Source organism: Loxodonta africana, chromosome 4 (genome assembly GCF_030014295.1).
Source record: "Loxodonta africana isolate mLoxAfr1 chromosome 4, mLoxAfr1.hap2, whole genome shotgun sequence".
NCBI lineage: Eukaryota > Metazoa > Chordata > Mammalia > Proboscidea > Elephantidae > Loxodonta > Loxodonta africana.
In genome coordinates this window covers 81,214,324-81,228,788 of record NC_087345.1, presented here as the reverse complement: position 1 = coordinate 81,228,788, position 14,465 = coordinate 81,214,324, and the positions used below count along the sequence as shown (strand labels likewise).

Here is a 14,465-nt window from a genome sequence, read left to right as displayed (position 1 = left end):
TGTCAGTTTGTTGAACTGTGCTGGCTTGTGCGTTGCTGTGATGCTGGAAGCTATGCCGCTGGCATTTCAAATACCAGCAGGGTCACCCATGGTGGACAGATTTCAGCAGAGCTCCCAGACTAAGACAGCCTAGGAAGAAGACCTGGTAGCCTACTTCAGAAAAAATTGGCCAGTGAAAATTTTATGGATAGCAGCAGAACATTGTTTGATATAGTGCCGGAAGATGAGTGCCTCAAGTTGGAAGACACTCAAAATACAACTGGGGAAGAGCTGTCTCCTCAAAGTAGAGTCAACCTTAATGACGTGGAAGAATAAAGGTTTTAGGACTTTCATTTGCTGATGAGGCACGATTTAAAATAAGAAACAGCTGTAAACATCCATTAGTAATTGGAACATGGAATATACAAAGCATGAGTCAAAAATGAAATGGAATGCATAAAGATTGGTATCTCAGGCATTAGTGAGTTGAAATGGACTGGTATTTGCCATTTTGAATCAGTTGATCATATGGTCTACTGTGCCAAGAATGACAAATTGAAGAGGAATGGCATCGAATTCATCATCAAAAAGAACATTTCAAGATTTATTCTGAAGTACAACGCTGTCAGTGATAGGATAATATCCATATGCCTATAAAAAAAAAAAATTTTTTTTTCTTCACAAAGAAGGCCAGTTCATAGGACTGTTATTCAAATTTACACACCATCCACCAAAGCCAAAGATGAAGAAATTGAAGATTTTTACCAAATTCTGCAGTCTGAAACTGGTCAAACATGCAATCAAGATGCATTGGTAATTACTGGTGGTTGGAATGTAAAAGCTGGAAACAAAGAGGAAGGATCAGTAGTTGGAAAGTATAGCCTTGGTGATAGAAATGACGTCGGAGATCACATGATAGAATTTTGCAAGATCAACGACTTCTTCATTGCAAATACTTTTTTTCAATGATATAAATGGCGACTATACATGTGAACCTCTCTGGATGGAATACACAGGAATCAAATCAACTACATCTGTGTAAAGAGACAATGGAGAAGCTCAATATCATCAGTAGGAACAAGGCTAGAGGCCGACTGTGGAACAAACCATCAGTAGCTCATGTGCCAGTTCAAGTTGAAGGTGAAGAAAATTAAGACAAGTCCAGGAGGGCCAAAATATGGTCTTAGGTATATCACTTCTGAATTTAGAGATCATTTCCAGAATAGATTTGTCCCATTGAACACTAATGACCGAAATCCAGATGAGTTGTGGGATGACAACAAGGACATCATACATGGAAGCAAAAGGTAATTAAAAAGAAAGAAAAGACCAAAATGGATGTCAGAAGAGACTCTGAAATTTGCTCTGGAACATAGTGTAGCTAAAGAGAATGGAAGAAATGATAAAGTAAAAGAACTGAACAGAAGATTTCAAAGAGCGACTTGAGAAGACAAAGTATTATAATGACAGGTGCAAAGACCTGGAGTTAGAAAAACAAAAGGGAAGAACATGCTCAGCATTTCTCAAGATGAAAGAACTAAAGAAAAAATTCAAACCTCCACTGAAATTTTGAAGAATTCTACAGGGAAAATATTGAACGATGCAGGAAGCATCAAAAGAAAGTGGAAAGGAATACACAGTCACTGTACCAGAAAGAACTGGTCGATGTTCAACCATTTTAGGAAGTAGCATATGATCAAGAGTCAATGGTACTGAAGGAAGAAGTCCAAGCTACACTGAAGACATTGGCTTAAAAACAAAGCTCCAGGGATTGATGGAGCACCAATTGAAATGTTTCAACAAACAGATGCAGCACTGGAGATGCTTACTCGTCTGTGCCAAGAAATTTGGGAGACAGCTACCTGGCCAACTGACCGGAAGAGATTCATATTTGTGCCTATTCCAAAGAAAGGCGATTCAACAGAACATGCAAATTTCCAACAATATTATTAATGTCATACACAAGTAAAATTTTGCTGAAGATCATTCAAAAGCAGCTGCAGCAGTATATCAACAGGGAACTGCCAGAAATTCAAGCCAGATTCAGAAGAGGACGTGGAACAAGGGATGTCATTGCTGATGTCAGATGTATCCTGGCTGAAAGCAGAGAATACCAGAAAGATGTTTATTTGTGTTTTATTGACTATGCAAAGGTATTGGACTGTGTGGATTATAACAAATTATGGATAACATTGGAAAGAACGGGAATTCCGGAACACTGAATTGTGTCCATGAGGAACCTATACATGCAGAGGCAGTCGTTCGAACAGAACAAGGGGATACTGTGATTTAAAGTCAGGAAAGGTGTGCATCCGGGTTGTATCCTTTCACCATATGTATTCAATCTGTATGCTGAGCAAATAATCTGAGAAGCTGGACTATATGAAGAAGAATGAAGCATCAGTACTGGAGAAAGACTCATTATCAACCTGTGATATACTGATGACACAATCTTGCTTGCTTCCAGAAAACACTTATTGATAAAGATCAAAGAGCACAGCCTTTGATCTTTATGTTGAAGACTGCACCTCAACATAAAGAAAACAAAAATTCTCACATCTGGACCAATAAGCAACATCATGATAATCAGATATGCTACTTCCTGAAATGGTTGAACATCGACCAGTTCTTTTTGGTACAGTGACTGTGTATTCCTTCCACCTTCTTTTGATGCTTTCTGCATTGTTCAGTATTCTCCCTGTAGAATTCTCCAAAATTTCAAGTGGAAGTTTGAATTTTTTCTTCAGCCCTTTCATCTTGAGAAATGCTGAGCATGTTCTTTCCTTTTGTTTTTCATTTTACTTGGATCCACAATTAACACCCATGGAAGCAACAGTCAAGAAATCAAAAGACACATTGCATTGGGCAAATCTGCTGCAAAAGACCTCTTTAAAGCATTGAAAAGCAAAGACATCACCTTGAAAACTAAGATGTGCCTGACCCAAGCCATGTTGTTTTCAACGCCTCATATGAATGTGAAAGCTGAACAATGAATAAGGAAGACCAAAGAAGAATTGACGCATTGAATTGTGGTGCTGGCAAAGAATACTGAATATACCATGGACTGCTAAAACAACGAACAAATCTATCTTGGAAGAAGTACAACCAGAATGCTCCTTAGAAGCAAGGATGGTAAGAATACATCTCACTTACCTTGGACATGTTATCAGAAGGGATCAGTCCCTGGAGAAGGACATCATGCTTCGTAAAGTAGGGGGTCAGCAAAAAGAGGAAGACCCTCAATGAGATGGATTGACACAGTGGCTGCAACAATGGCCTCAAGCATAACAACGATTGTGAGAATGGCACAGGACCAGGCAGTGTTTCGTTCTGCTGTACATAGGATCACTATGAGTCGGAATCCACTCAATGGCACCTAACAACAACAACCATAGGCACTTGGGGCAGGGAGGAATGGGAAGGAACTGCTTAATGGGTATGTGTTTTATTTTTGGGTGGTGGTATATGCTCTTTCCAGTATGGTTGCTTCTAGCCACATATAGCTACTGAGCACTTGAAGTATGGCTACTGGTATTGAGGAACAGGATTTTTTATTTTAACATTGTTATAAAAATACATAGGTAACACCATTGCCAATTAAACACTTTTCAGGTGTACAATTCAGTGATATCAATTACACTAATCATGTGCAACCATCATCTATAAATTTTATTTAATTTTAATTTAAATACCCACAGTGGCTGTTGTTGTTAGGTGCTGAAAAGTCTATTTTTGACTCATAGTGACCCTATGTGATGAAGTAGAACTGCTCCATAGGGTTTTCTTGGCTGTATTGTTTATCAAAGCTGATTGCCTGGTTTTTCTTCCCTGGAGCCACTCAATGGGTTCAAACCACCAACCTTTTGGTTAACAGCTGAGTGCTTAACCATTGTGCTAACAGGGTCCTCGCATGTGGTTAGTAGCTACCATAATAGACAGTACAGATATAAAACAGGTAGTTTCCAACATATCTTTGTTTAATTCATAAGTCTAGTCCCTGCGAAAATGAGACAGATGCTGGCCTATGACAGTGAACTCCTGCAAACTCAACCAGGTAGTAATCCCAATTGCAGCTGCTTTGCCATATGTAGTATCATAGAGCAAATTAACAGGGCCTCAAGCACATGGAAGGAGCCCTAGTGGTGCAATTGTTAAGCACTGGGCTACTAAGCATAGGTCCGTTCAAATTCACTAGCAGCTCCACTGAAGAAAAGACCTGGTGATCTGGTCCTGTAAAGCTTACAGGCCTAGGAAACCCTATGGGGCAGTTCTATTCTGTCCTATAGGGTCACTTTGAGTCAGAATCTACTAGAAGGCTTTGAGGGCATACAACAGCAAAAATAAGTACGTGGTATGTAGCCATTGATGTTGCAAATGCATTCTTTTCCACCCCTGTGGGAAAGGAGGATCAGAAATAGTTCACATTCACTTGGTAAAAACAACGATACTTACAGTCTTGCCCAAGGGCCACGTTAACTCTTCTACTTTCTGTCATAAAATAATATGAAGAGACTTGGGCCACCTGGGCATCCCTCAGAACGTCATAATATTGGTCTTCTATGTTGATAACATCATATAAACTGAACAGGTTGAGCAAGAAGTGGCAAGTATGTCAGATGCCTTGGTAAGACACTTGGTCTCCAAAGGGTGGGACATTAACCTTACTTTAGAGCTTTCTTCAGGATTAGCTGAAGCCTTGTGACTGCTCTGAAGCCCATCTTCTTCTTCTGTTCAGTCTTGCTTCCTTCCCTTCCTCCTACAAATTTTGATCCCAAGAGTACTCACTAAAGATAAACTTGCACTCTAATCTCCACCTTAGAATCTGCTTCCCTGGGAACTCAATCTGTAACCAAGGAAAAAGTTTTACCAGGCAAAAATAACAAAAAGTAAATGGGATTTTAATGTGTGACAAAATTAAGGGCAAAAAAATATGGGACAAAGTGGAAAGTGCTATATAATGGTAAAATAAATAAGAAAATATAACCATCATAAATGCACTTGGCAATATTAAAAAAAAAAAAAAAAATTCACTGCTGTTGAGTCGATTCTGACTCATAGCAACCCTACAGGACAGAATACAAGTGCCTCATAGCGTTACCAAGGAGCAACTGGTGGCTTCAAACTGCTGACCTTTTGGTTAGCAGCTGAGCTCTTAACCACTGTGCCACCAGGGCATGTATAAACAGCAAAGCTAACTTTATTGAGAGCCCTCTATGTGCCAGGCACGCTCTACATGGGCTTTACACGTATTAACTCATAGCCTTCATTACAACCCTATAAGAAAGTACTATTATTCTTCCCGTTTTACAATTAAAAAACAATTGACAAATTTAGGAAAGAAAAAATAAACCAACCATTGAAACTGGAAATATCTACCCATCTCTCTTAGAAACCAATGAATCAAGCAGACAAAAAATAAGCAGAGATATAGAAGATCTGAATAATTAACAAGCTTAATCTACGCGTGAAAAGTACTACATTTACACCACAACAATACCGGCACTAATCCAAAAAAGAGAAAATAACAAATGTTGGCGACGTTACAGGGAGATTGGAACACTTATGCACTCCTAGTGGGAATGTAAAATGGTACAACCACTTTGGAAAATGATACCGGGCTTCTTTAAAAAGCTATAAGTAGAAATACCATACAATTCAGCAGTCCCACTCCTACAGAAATAAGATCCGTCACACAAATAGACATATGCACACCCATGTTCATTGCAGCATTGTTCACAACAGCAAAAAGATAGAAAAACCTAGGTGCCCATCAACAGAAAAATGGATAAACAAATAATGGTACATACACACAATGGAATACTACACAACAATAAAGAACAGTGATGAATCCACAAAACATCTCACAACATGGATGAATCTGGAGGGCATTATACTGAGCGAAATAAGTCAGTCACAAAAGGACAAATATTGTATGAGACCACTATTATAAGAACTCAAGAAAAGTTTACACACAGAAAATAACATTCTTTGATGGTTATGAGAGTGGACAGGGAAGGGGAATGAAAATTACTAACTATATAGTAGAAAAGTGTCAACTTTGGTCCAGGGAAAGACGACACGCAATATAGGAGAAGTCAGCACAACTGGACCAAATCAAAAGCACAGAAGTCTCCTAGACACATCCAAATACTTTGAGGGACCAAGTAGCTGGGGCTAGGGCTGGGGAACCATAATCTCAGGGGACATCTAGGTCAATTGCCATAACATACTTCATAAAGAAAATGTTCTACATCCCACTTGGTTGAGTAGTGTCTGGGGTCTTAAAAGCTTGCGATTGGCCATCTAAGATACCACGATTGATCCCATTTTGCCTGTAGCAAAGGAGAATGAAGAACTTCAAAGACACAAGGAAAATATTACCCCCAAGGACTAAAGGGCCACATTGACCAGAGACTCCACCAGCCTGAGCCCAACTAGATGGTGACTGGCTACCTCCACCAATTGCTCTGACAGGGATCACAACAAAGACCCCTGGATAGAACTGGAGAAAAATGTAGAAGAAATTCAAATTCATGAACAAGGACCAGACTCATTGGTCTGACAGAGATTGGAGGAACCCCCAAGGCTATGGCCCTCCGACACTGCTAACTCAGAAGTGAAACCATTCCCAAAGCCCACTTTTCAGACAAAGATTAGACAGGCCTATAAAATAAAAATAACACACATGAGGAATGTGCTTCTTAGTTCAATCATATATATGAGACCAAATGGACAACTCCTGTCCAAAAGCAAGAAGAGGAGGCAGGAAGGACAGAACTGGACTAATGGACACAGGGATCCCGGGGTGAAAAGGGGGAGCATGCTGTCACTTTGTTGGGATTGCAGCCAATGTTACAAAACAATATGTGTATAAATTTTTGAATGAGAAATTAACTTGAACTATAAACTTTCACCTAAAGTGCAATAAAACAGAAAGAGTTCTACACCTAGTGAACAGACAATATACTTTTTTCTAGCACATATCAAACATTTATAAAAAATGACTATGTATAAAGTTACAAAGGAAGAGTTAATACATTTTAAGAACCAATATTATACAGCCTATGTTCTATGACTGGGTTTATGTTCTATGACTGTAATGTGATAACATAAGAAATTAATAATTAAATGATAGCTTTTTAAAACCTCATTTTTGTTTGGAAACAAATATACGCTAATAAATAAACTTTGAGTTAAAGAAATAATAGAAAAATATGAAATATTTCAAAATAAATGAAAGTTGTCAAAATTTCTAGGATGCAACAAAAGCTTTACATAGAGATTTAAAGTGTTAAATGAATTTAAAGAAAACAAAAAAGTTCTAAAACTAATGAACAAAGCATTCAACTCCACAATGCATCAGCTATTAGAACTAGAAATTTTAACATACTCTCTCAGACACTGGTGGGTCAGGCAGACAAACAATAAGCAGAGATACAGGCTATCTGAAGAATATAGTTAACAAGCTCTATCTATTAGATATATGGAGAAGAAATAAAAATAAAGGGAAAAATATAATCAATGAACCTGAGAGGAAACAGAAAGAGAACTCTGGGTAGACTGATCAAGGGGGAAAGAAAAAAAAAAAAAGATACAAATAAACAAAATACAGAATGAAAATTACTACAGACACTTGAGAGTTTTTTTTAATAATAAAAGAGTATGATTAGTAATCATAAATTAATAAATTTATAAATCTAGATGATACAGACAAATTTCTGAAAAAAATATAAACACCAAAATTGGTCAAAAGAAAATAGAAAACTTGAACATAGCGACAAGCATTAAAGAAATTACAATGTTAATCAAAGACTTTTCTTCCCAAAACTCTTAGACCCGCATGAATTTACAGATACGTTCTACTGACATTCAAGAACAGTTAATTACTGTTTTGTACAAATTTTTCAAAAAATAGAAAAAGAGTGAAAGCTACCTAAATTCATTTTATGACAATGTAATAATCCTGATTCTAAAACTGCCTAATGCAAATACATGAAATGGATGTTATTAGTCCATCTCACTTACGTGCATATATACAAATATCCTAAATAAAATACTAGTTAACTGACTCAAACAGTATGTTAAAAAATAATTATCAAGTAGAATTTATCTCAGAAATGCAAGAATGATTCAATAACAAATCCTAAAAATGTGATTTATCACATGAATAGACTAAAAGAGAAAACTCATATTATCCAAAGAAATACAGAAAAAGCTTTTGTTAAAGTTCATTTCTGTTTATAATCATTAAAGAAAATTCCGGGTGCCATCTTCATGTTCTCCATCGTGGCATAGGATCAAGATGAAAAACAGAATCCTATGCAGGAACTCCATAAGCTTTGCCTCAACATCTGTGTGGAAGACAGACCGATCTGGCAGCCAAGGTGTTGGTGTAGCTCACAGGACAGACTCTGGTGTTCTCCAAAGCTAGATACACTGTTAGATCCTTTGTCATCAAGGGAAATGAAAAGATTGCCATTCACCAATTGGACTAAACCAAAAGCAAAGAAGTTTCCTGAATAAACTGAACGCTTCGAAGGCCAGCGTAGCAGGGGCAGGGGTCTGGGGACCATGGTTTCAGGGGACATCTAAGTCAACTGGCATAATAAAATCTATTAAGAAAACATTCTGCATCCCACTTTGAAGAGTGGTGTTTGGGGTCTTAAACGCTAGCAAGCAGCCATCTAAGATGCATCAATTGGTCTCAACCCACCTGGATCAAAGGAGAATGAAGAACACCAAGGACACAAGGTAATTACAAGCCCAAGAGACAGAAAGGGCCACATGAACCAGCGACTACATCATCCTGAGACCAGAAGGACTAGATGGTGCCCGGCTACAACCGATGACCGCCTTGACAGGGAACACAACAGAGAACCCCTGAGGGAGCAGGAGAGCAGTGGGATGCAGACCCCAAATTCTCATAAGACCAGACTTAATGGTCTGACTGAGGCTGGAAGGACCCCGGTGGTCATGGCCCCCAGACCTTCTGCTGCCCCAGGACAGGAACCATTCCCAAAGTCAACTCTTCAGACGTGGATTGGACTGGACAGTGGGTTGCAGAGGGATGCTGGTGAGGAGTGAGCTTCTTGGACCAGGTGGACACTTGAAACTATGTTGGCATCTCCTGCCTGGAGGGGAGATAAGATGGTGGAGGGGGTTAGAAGCTGGTGAAAAGGACACGAAAATAGAGAGTGGAGGGAGAGAGCAGGCTGTCTCATTAGGTGGAGAGTAATTGGGAGTGTGTAGCAAGGTGTATATGGGGTTTTGTGTGAGAGACTGACTTGATTTGTAAACTTTCTCTTAAAGCACAATAAAAATTATTAAAAAAAAAAAAAGATTGCCATCCACTGTGAAGTCTGTGGGCCAAGGCAGAGAAAATCTTGGAGAAAGGTCTAAAAATGTGGGAGAGTCACTATACCAAAAAGAATTGGTCAATGTTCAGCCATTTCAGGAGGTAGCATATTATCAGGAACTGACGGTACGGAAGGAAGAAGTCCAAGCTGCACTGAACGCACTGGTGAAAAACAAGGCTCCAGGAATTGACAGAATACCAATTGAGATGTTTCAACAAATGGATGCAGTGCTGGAAGTGCTCACTCATCTATGCCAAGAAATTTGGAAAACAGCTACCTGGCCAACCAACTGGAAGAGATCCATATTTATGCCTATTCCCGGGGAAGGTGATCCAACCAAATGCGGAACTTATCGAACAATATCATTAATATCACACACAAGTAAAATTTTGCTGAAGATCATTCAAGAGCAGCTGCAGCAGTATAACAGGGAACTGCCAGAAATTCAAGCTAGATTCAGAAGAGGATGTGGAACAAATGTTATCATTGCTGATGTCAAATGGATCCTGGCTAAAAACAGAGAATATCAAAAAGATGTTTATCTGTGTTTTATTGATTATGCAAAGGCATTGGACTGTGTGGATCATAACAAATTATGAATAACATTGCAAAGAATGGAAATTCCAGAACACTTAATTGTGCTCACGAGTAACCTGTACATAGATCAAGAGGCAGTTTTTCAGACAGAACAAGGGGATACTGATTGGTTTAAAGTCAGGAAAGGTGTACGCCAGGGTTGTATTCTTTCACCATACCTATTCAATCTGTATGCTGAACAAATAATCGGAGAAGCTGGACTATATGAAGAAGAACAGGGCATCAGGATTGGAGGAAGACTCATTTACAACCTACGTTATGTAGATGATTCAGTTTTGCTTGCTGAAAGTAAAGAGGACTTGAAGCACTTATTGATGAAGATCAAAGATCATAGCCTTCAGTATGGATTACACCTTAAATAAAGAAAACAAAAATCCTCACAACTGGACCAATAAGCAACATCATGATAAACGGAAGAAAGACTGAAGTTGTCAAGAATTTCATTTTACTTGTATCCACAATCAACACCCATGAAGCGACAGTCAAGAAATCAAAAGGTGCATTGCGTTGGGCAAACCTGCTGCAAAAGACCTCTTTAAAGCATTGAAAAGCAAAGATATCACCTTGAGGACTAAAGTGCACCTGATCCAAGCCGTGTTGCTTTCAATCGCCTCATATGCATGTGAAAGCTGGACAATGAATAAGGAAGACTGAAGAAGAATTGAGGCCTTTGAATTGTGGTGTTGGTGAAGAATATTGACTATACCATGGACTTCCAAAAGAAGGAACAAATCTGTCTTGGAAGAAGTACAACCAGAATGCTCCTTAGAAGCAACAATGGCGAGTCTGCGTCTTACATACTTTGGACATGTTGTCAGGAGGGATCAGTCTCAGAGAAGGACATCATGCTTGGCGAGTACAGGGTCAGCGGAAAAGGGGGAGAACCTCAGCGAGGTGGATTGACACAGTGGCTGCAACAATGAGCTCAAGCATAACAACGAGTGTGAGGATGGCTCAGGACCGGGCAGTGTTTAGTTCTGTTGTGCATAGGGTCGCTCGCTATGAGTCAGAACCGACTCGACAGCACGTTAACAACAACAGCACCCTGTCAAGGAGCCCTGGTGGCGAAGTGGTTAAGCACTCAGCTGCTAACCAAAAGGTCAGTGATTCGAACCCACAGGTGTCTCCATGGGAAAAAAGACCTGGCCATCTGCTCTGGTAGATTTCAGCCTAGGAAACCCTATAGGGCAGTTCTACTCCATCATATAGGGTTGCTATCAGTCAAAATCCACTCAATGGCACGCAACAACAGCGCCCTGATAGGGGGCCTTTCCAGGGAACTATGCATTGCATGGTGGGATCTGAAGGTTTCTAGAAGTCAGCTGGAGAAAGAAACCCGTCAGTCATACATCTAAAAGTCTATCCAGGAATTGACTGGCTAAGGAGATCATGGCCTGATATGGGGGGAAGACCTCATCACTTCCTGAACTGATTTGCTGACTACAGCATTTCAGACTAGGTGGCCCCCTCTACAGACTGACTTCAGCGGACCCTCCTTCAGGGAGTCTCACCAGAGACCCAATCGTAAGTCATTACTCAAGCCCAGTGATCCCAGGCTCAGCAGTTCGGTGTGAGCGAGTGAGTAGGTGGGCCTAGTTTATGTGTTATATGAGGAGCCTATTTTTATTCCAGTGGGTCAGTGCTACTCAGCTCCCCACTGTGAAAAGTATGTAAATCACTCACCATTTCTACCCTCCCCATTCAGATTGCATCCTTACCTCAATAAGAATTCCCATTTTTGCTCCATCTAGACCTCTCTTCCAACTCTCCTCCCGTTTTATCACCCTTGGGTCTTTACATGGTGGAGGAACATGTGCACTTGAGCTTCACTGGAAAAGTAAAAGACATGGTCAGTTCTGACAAGCCTCCTACACTGAGGCAATAATATTGCCTGACAGTCCATATGCAATTAGCTGGGTTTATTGTTGTTATTTTTAAATCTAGGATCAATCAGGGATCATTCATTGCATTTGGTTCTGTGTTTTTGATCTTCTTTGACGTGAAATGATTCTCTTGACTTTTTTTTTTTATGACATTGGCACGTTTAAAGAGTCCAGCCCAATTGTTCAGTAGAATGTAGGACAAGGAACTCTGTTTGGCCTTTTGTTTCTGGTTTTCAAAAATAGCCTGAGCAATTAAGGTACTCTTTGTCTTTCTAAAACAGCCCAGCCACATTTAAACAAGTGTAAAGTAGGGGACTACCCAGGCCCCAACCTGGCAAGAGACCTGAGGAAGAGAGGGGCGTGACGCACTCATTGACTGAACTGATCAAAATGATGCACTGAGGCCTCAATAATGCATATTCCAATTTGATACATGCACATTCATTGAGGTCCCAGTGACTAAAAAAAAAAAAAAAAAGTGACTAGGGGACTCTAAACCTTGGAACTCTCTTTGGGGATTCCAGAATTGGTGAGAACATCCACGCAGGGGAGAGGGTGCTGCATGTCCTTGGGGACAATGGAAGCCTCATGCTGGGACCTTTCTCAGACCCTGCCTAATGTGTCTCTATGTTTGCATTCCTTCAGGTTATGATAAAGTATATGTAAGTACAAGTCATAGTCTCTGTGGATTTTGTGAGCCTTTATAGAGAATTACAGAACCCACAGGGGCCATGAGCCAGCAGGGGCTGCAGTACAGAGCTGATTTGTGTAGGCCGGGCTCTGAGCGGCTGAGTCCGACAGACCATGAAGAAGCATAGAGTCCTTCCAGCGTGTCTGACCTAATCCCAGGACACTAGGGTAAGAGAGAGAGAGAGAAAGAGAGAGAAAGACCAGTCTGAAGTGTGTTAAAACAAAAATCATATTATTAAGCCAACAATAGGAACTGATTGAAATTTACTGAATATATGATTTGCAAATTAGGGTAACATTTCAACTAAGAGTGTCAGAAATATTCCAAAAATGAGAAGAATTTCCAGCCAGGGCCCTGAAACCTAGGTTGAGGTGGTGAGCGATAGAAGGTCCTCTAATCTGGGGGAGAGTAGGTAGGGATGGAAATTCCTAAGTGATGTTAGCTCAGTTATCTGATGGGAGTTTGAATCTCAGTATTGCATAAGAAATCCTAGTCAAAAACCTGAGTCCCTCGTCCTGATTCTTCTAGATAAATCACGAGTTTCTAGAACTTCCGTTTTCCATTCTGTGAAAAAAGGGAACAAATGTCACCTAGTTTGTATAGTTTTTCTGTTAAGTGAAACATTCATTAAGGTACTGAGTTTGAGGAAATGTTTTACAAATTAAGTGGTATATGTTTGTATATGTCAAAGGCTTGTGCTGTCGCAATTACAGTACCACCGTCACGTGAGTGGTCTGGGCGAGGCCAGCGCCCTAGAAGTGGACAGAGAAAGTCTGAGAAGTTTTAGCCCGTTGTCTTGGCCTGGGGTGAGGGGCGACATTTTTCTTCATCAAGATACAATTGTTCTTGATTATTCAAGCCTGAAGCTTTGGGGAAAGTAAAATCCACTCTCCGTTTAAGACCCGGAATGCCAATCTCTGGGACTGAAATCTACGCCGTGTGGGGCTGGTGGGCACCAGGGGGCGCCAGTTGGGTGCGTCGAGGGGCCTGGCCCAGCCTTGGGCAGCCACCCTCGGTGCACCCGACCGCCTCTGGTCTGGATCCGGGAGTTGATGCGAGAGGTGCCAGGGATCCATGCCATTCACGGACGCAGTCTCTATTGCCCCTTCCTTCTTTCCAGTGCGAGCCCGGGCTTGGGAGGCGCCGGAGGGTGTGAGCGCCTGTGGCGAGGTGTGCCCATATGGGTCCCCAGCCGACCGGCGAGAGCTACGGCCGCCCCGTCGGCGAGGTCACAGACTCCAGTGTGGAAGGGGCGCCAGCTGTTCTCCCAGGCGGCCGTGGGGGGCAGCAGAGGGGACGGCGACAGGTGCGGGAGCCCCTCCCAGGGTGGAACTGGAAAGCGGGCTCTGGGGTCTGTTCCCAGGCTGGAAACCACCCCCGCCCCCCAACCAAATCCCCGGGAGAGGCCGAGCCGGCGCCGGGTCTGGAGAAGGAAGCGGCCGGAGACAGTGCAATTTCACGCGGCCTCTGGGCTCGGGTTCCTGGGCAGGGGGGATGAGTTATGGGGTTTTGAGCCGGGGGAAACTGAGGTGGCCTAAGCGTGAAGCAAACAACACCCTCCCCCTCAAAAACACACAGAGAGAAATATTCACTCCAGAGAGAAAATCCTCAAGTGATCCAACCGGCTAGGGGAGATGAGTGATTTGGTTAGTGGGCGAGGCCAGCTTTCAGGGGGCCGGGCTTTGGCGCTCTCTCCCCGCCCCCATTACCTTTCCGGGGATTTGGGGGGCTTCTGGAATCTTGACCTCCGCCTTCGTAGCCCAGCTCCGGAAGGAAAGTTAGAGTGAGACCCCTTCTTCGTCTGCTTGGCGAAGAAGAGGGAGTCCCGGAGTTGCCGAGGTGTGGGGCGCGCTCGGGGCGGGCAATCAGTCGGAGACTCCAGCAAACTCCTCCAGCCCGGCTCGAAAGGGGGCGCGGCCGTGACTCACCCCCTCCCCTGCGCGCCCTCCCTCCCTCCTC

At 41.8% G+C, this 14,465-nt stretch overlaps 1 long non-coding RNA gene across 1 annotated transcript; it reads right to left on the bottom strand.

Annotated features, from left to right (window-relative positions):
- Positions 1-4,456: 4,456 nt before the first annotated feature.
- On the bottom strand, positions 4,457-14,459 carry LOC135231199 (uncharacterized). Its single transcript, XR_010321829.1, has 3 exons — positions 14,216-14,459; positions 11,651-11,761; positions 4,457-9,110 (listed from the first exon to the last, which is right to left on the bottom strand). It is a non-coding gene; the product is annotated as an uncharacterized LOC135231199 (long non-coding RNA).
- Between the last annotated feature and the right edge of the window lie 6 nt (positions 14,460-14,465).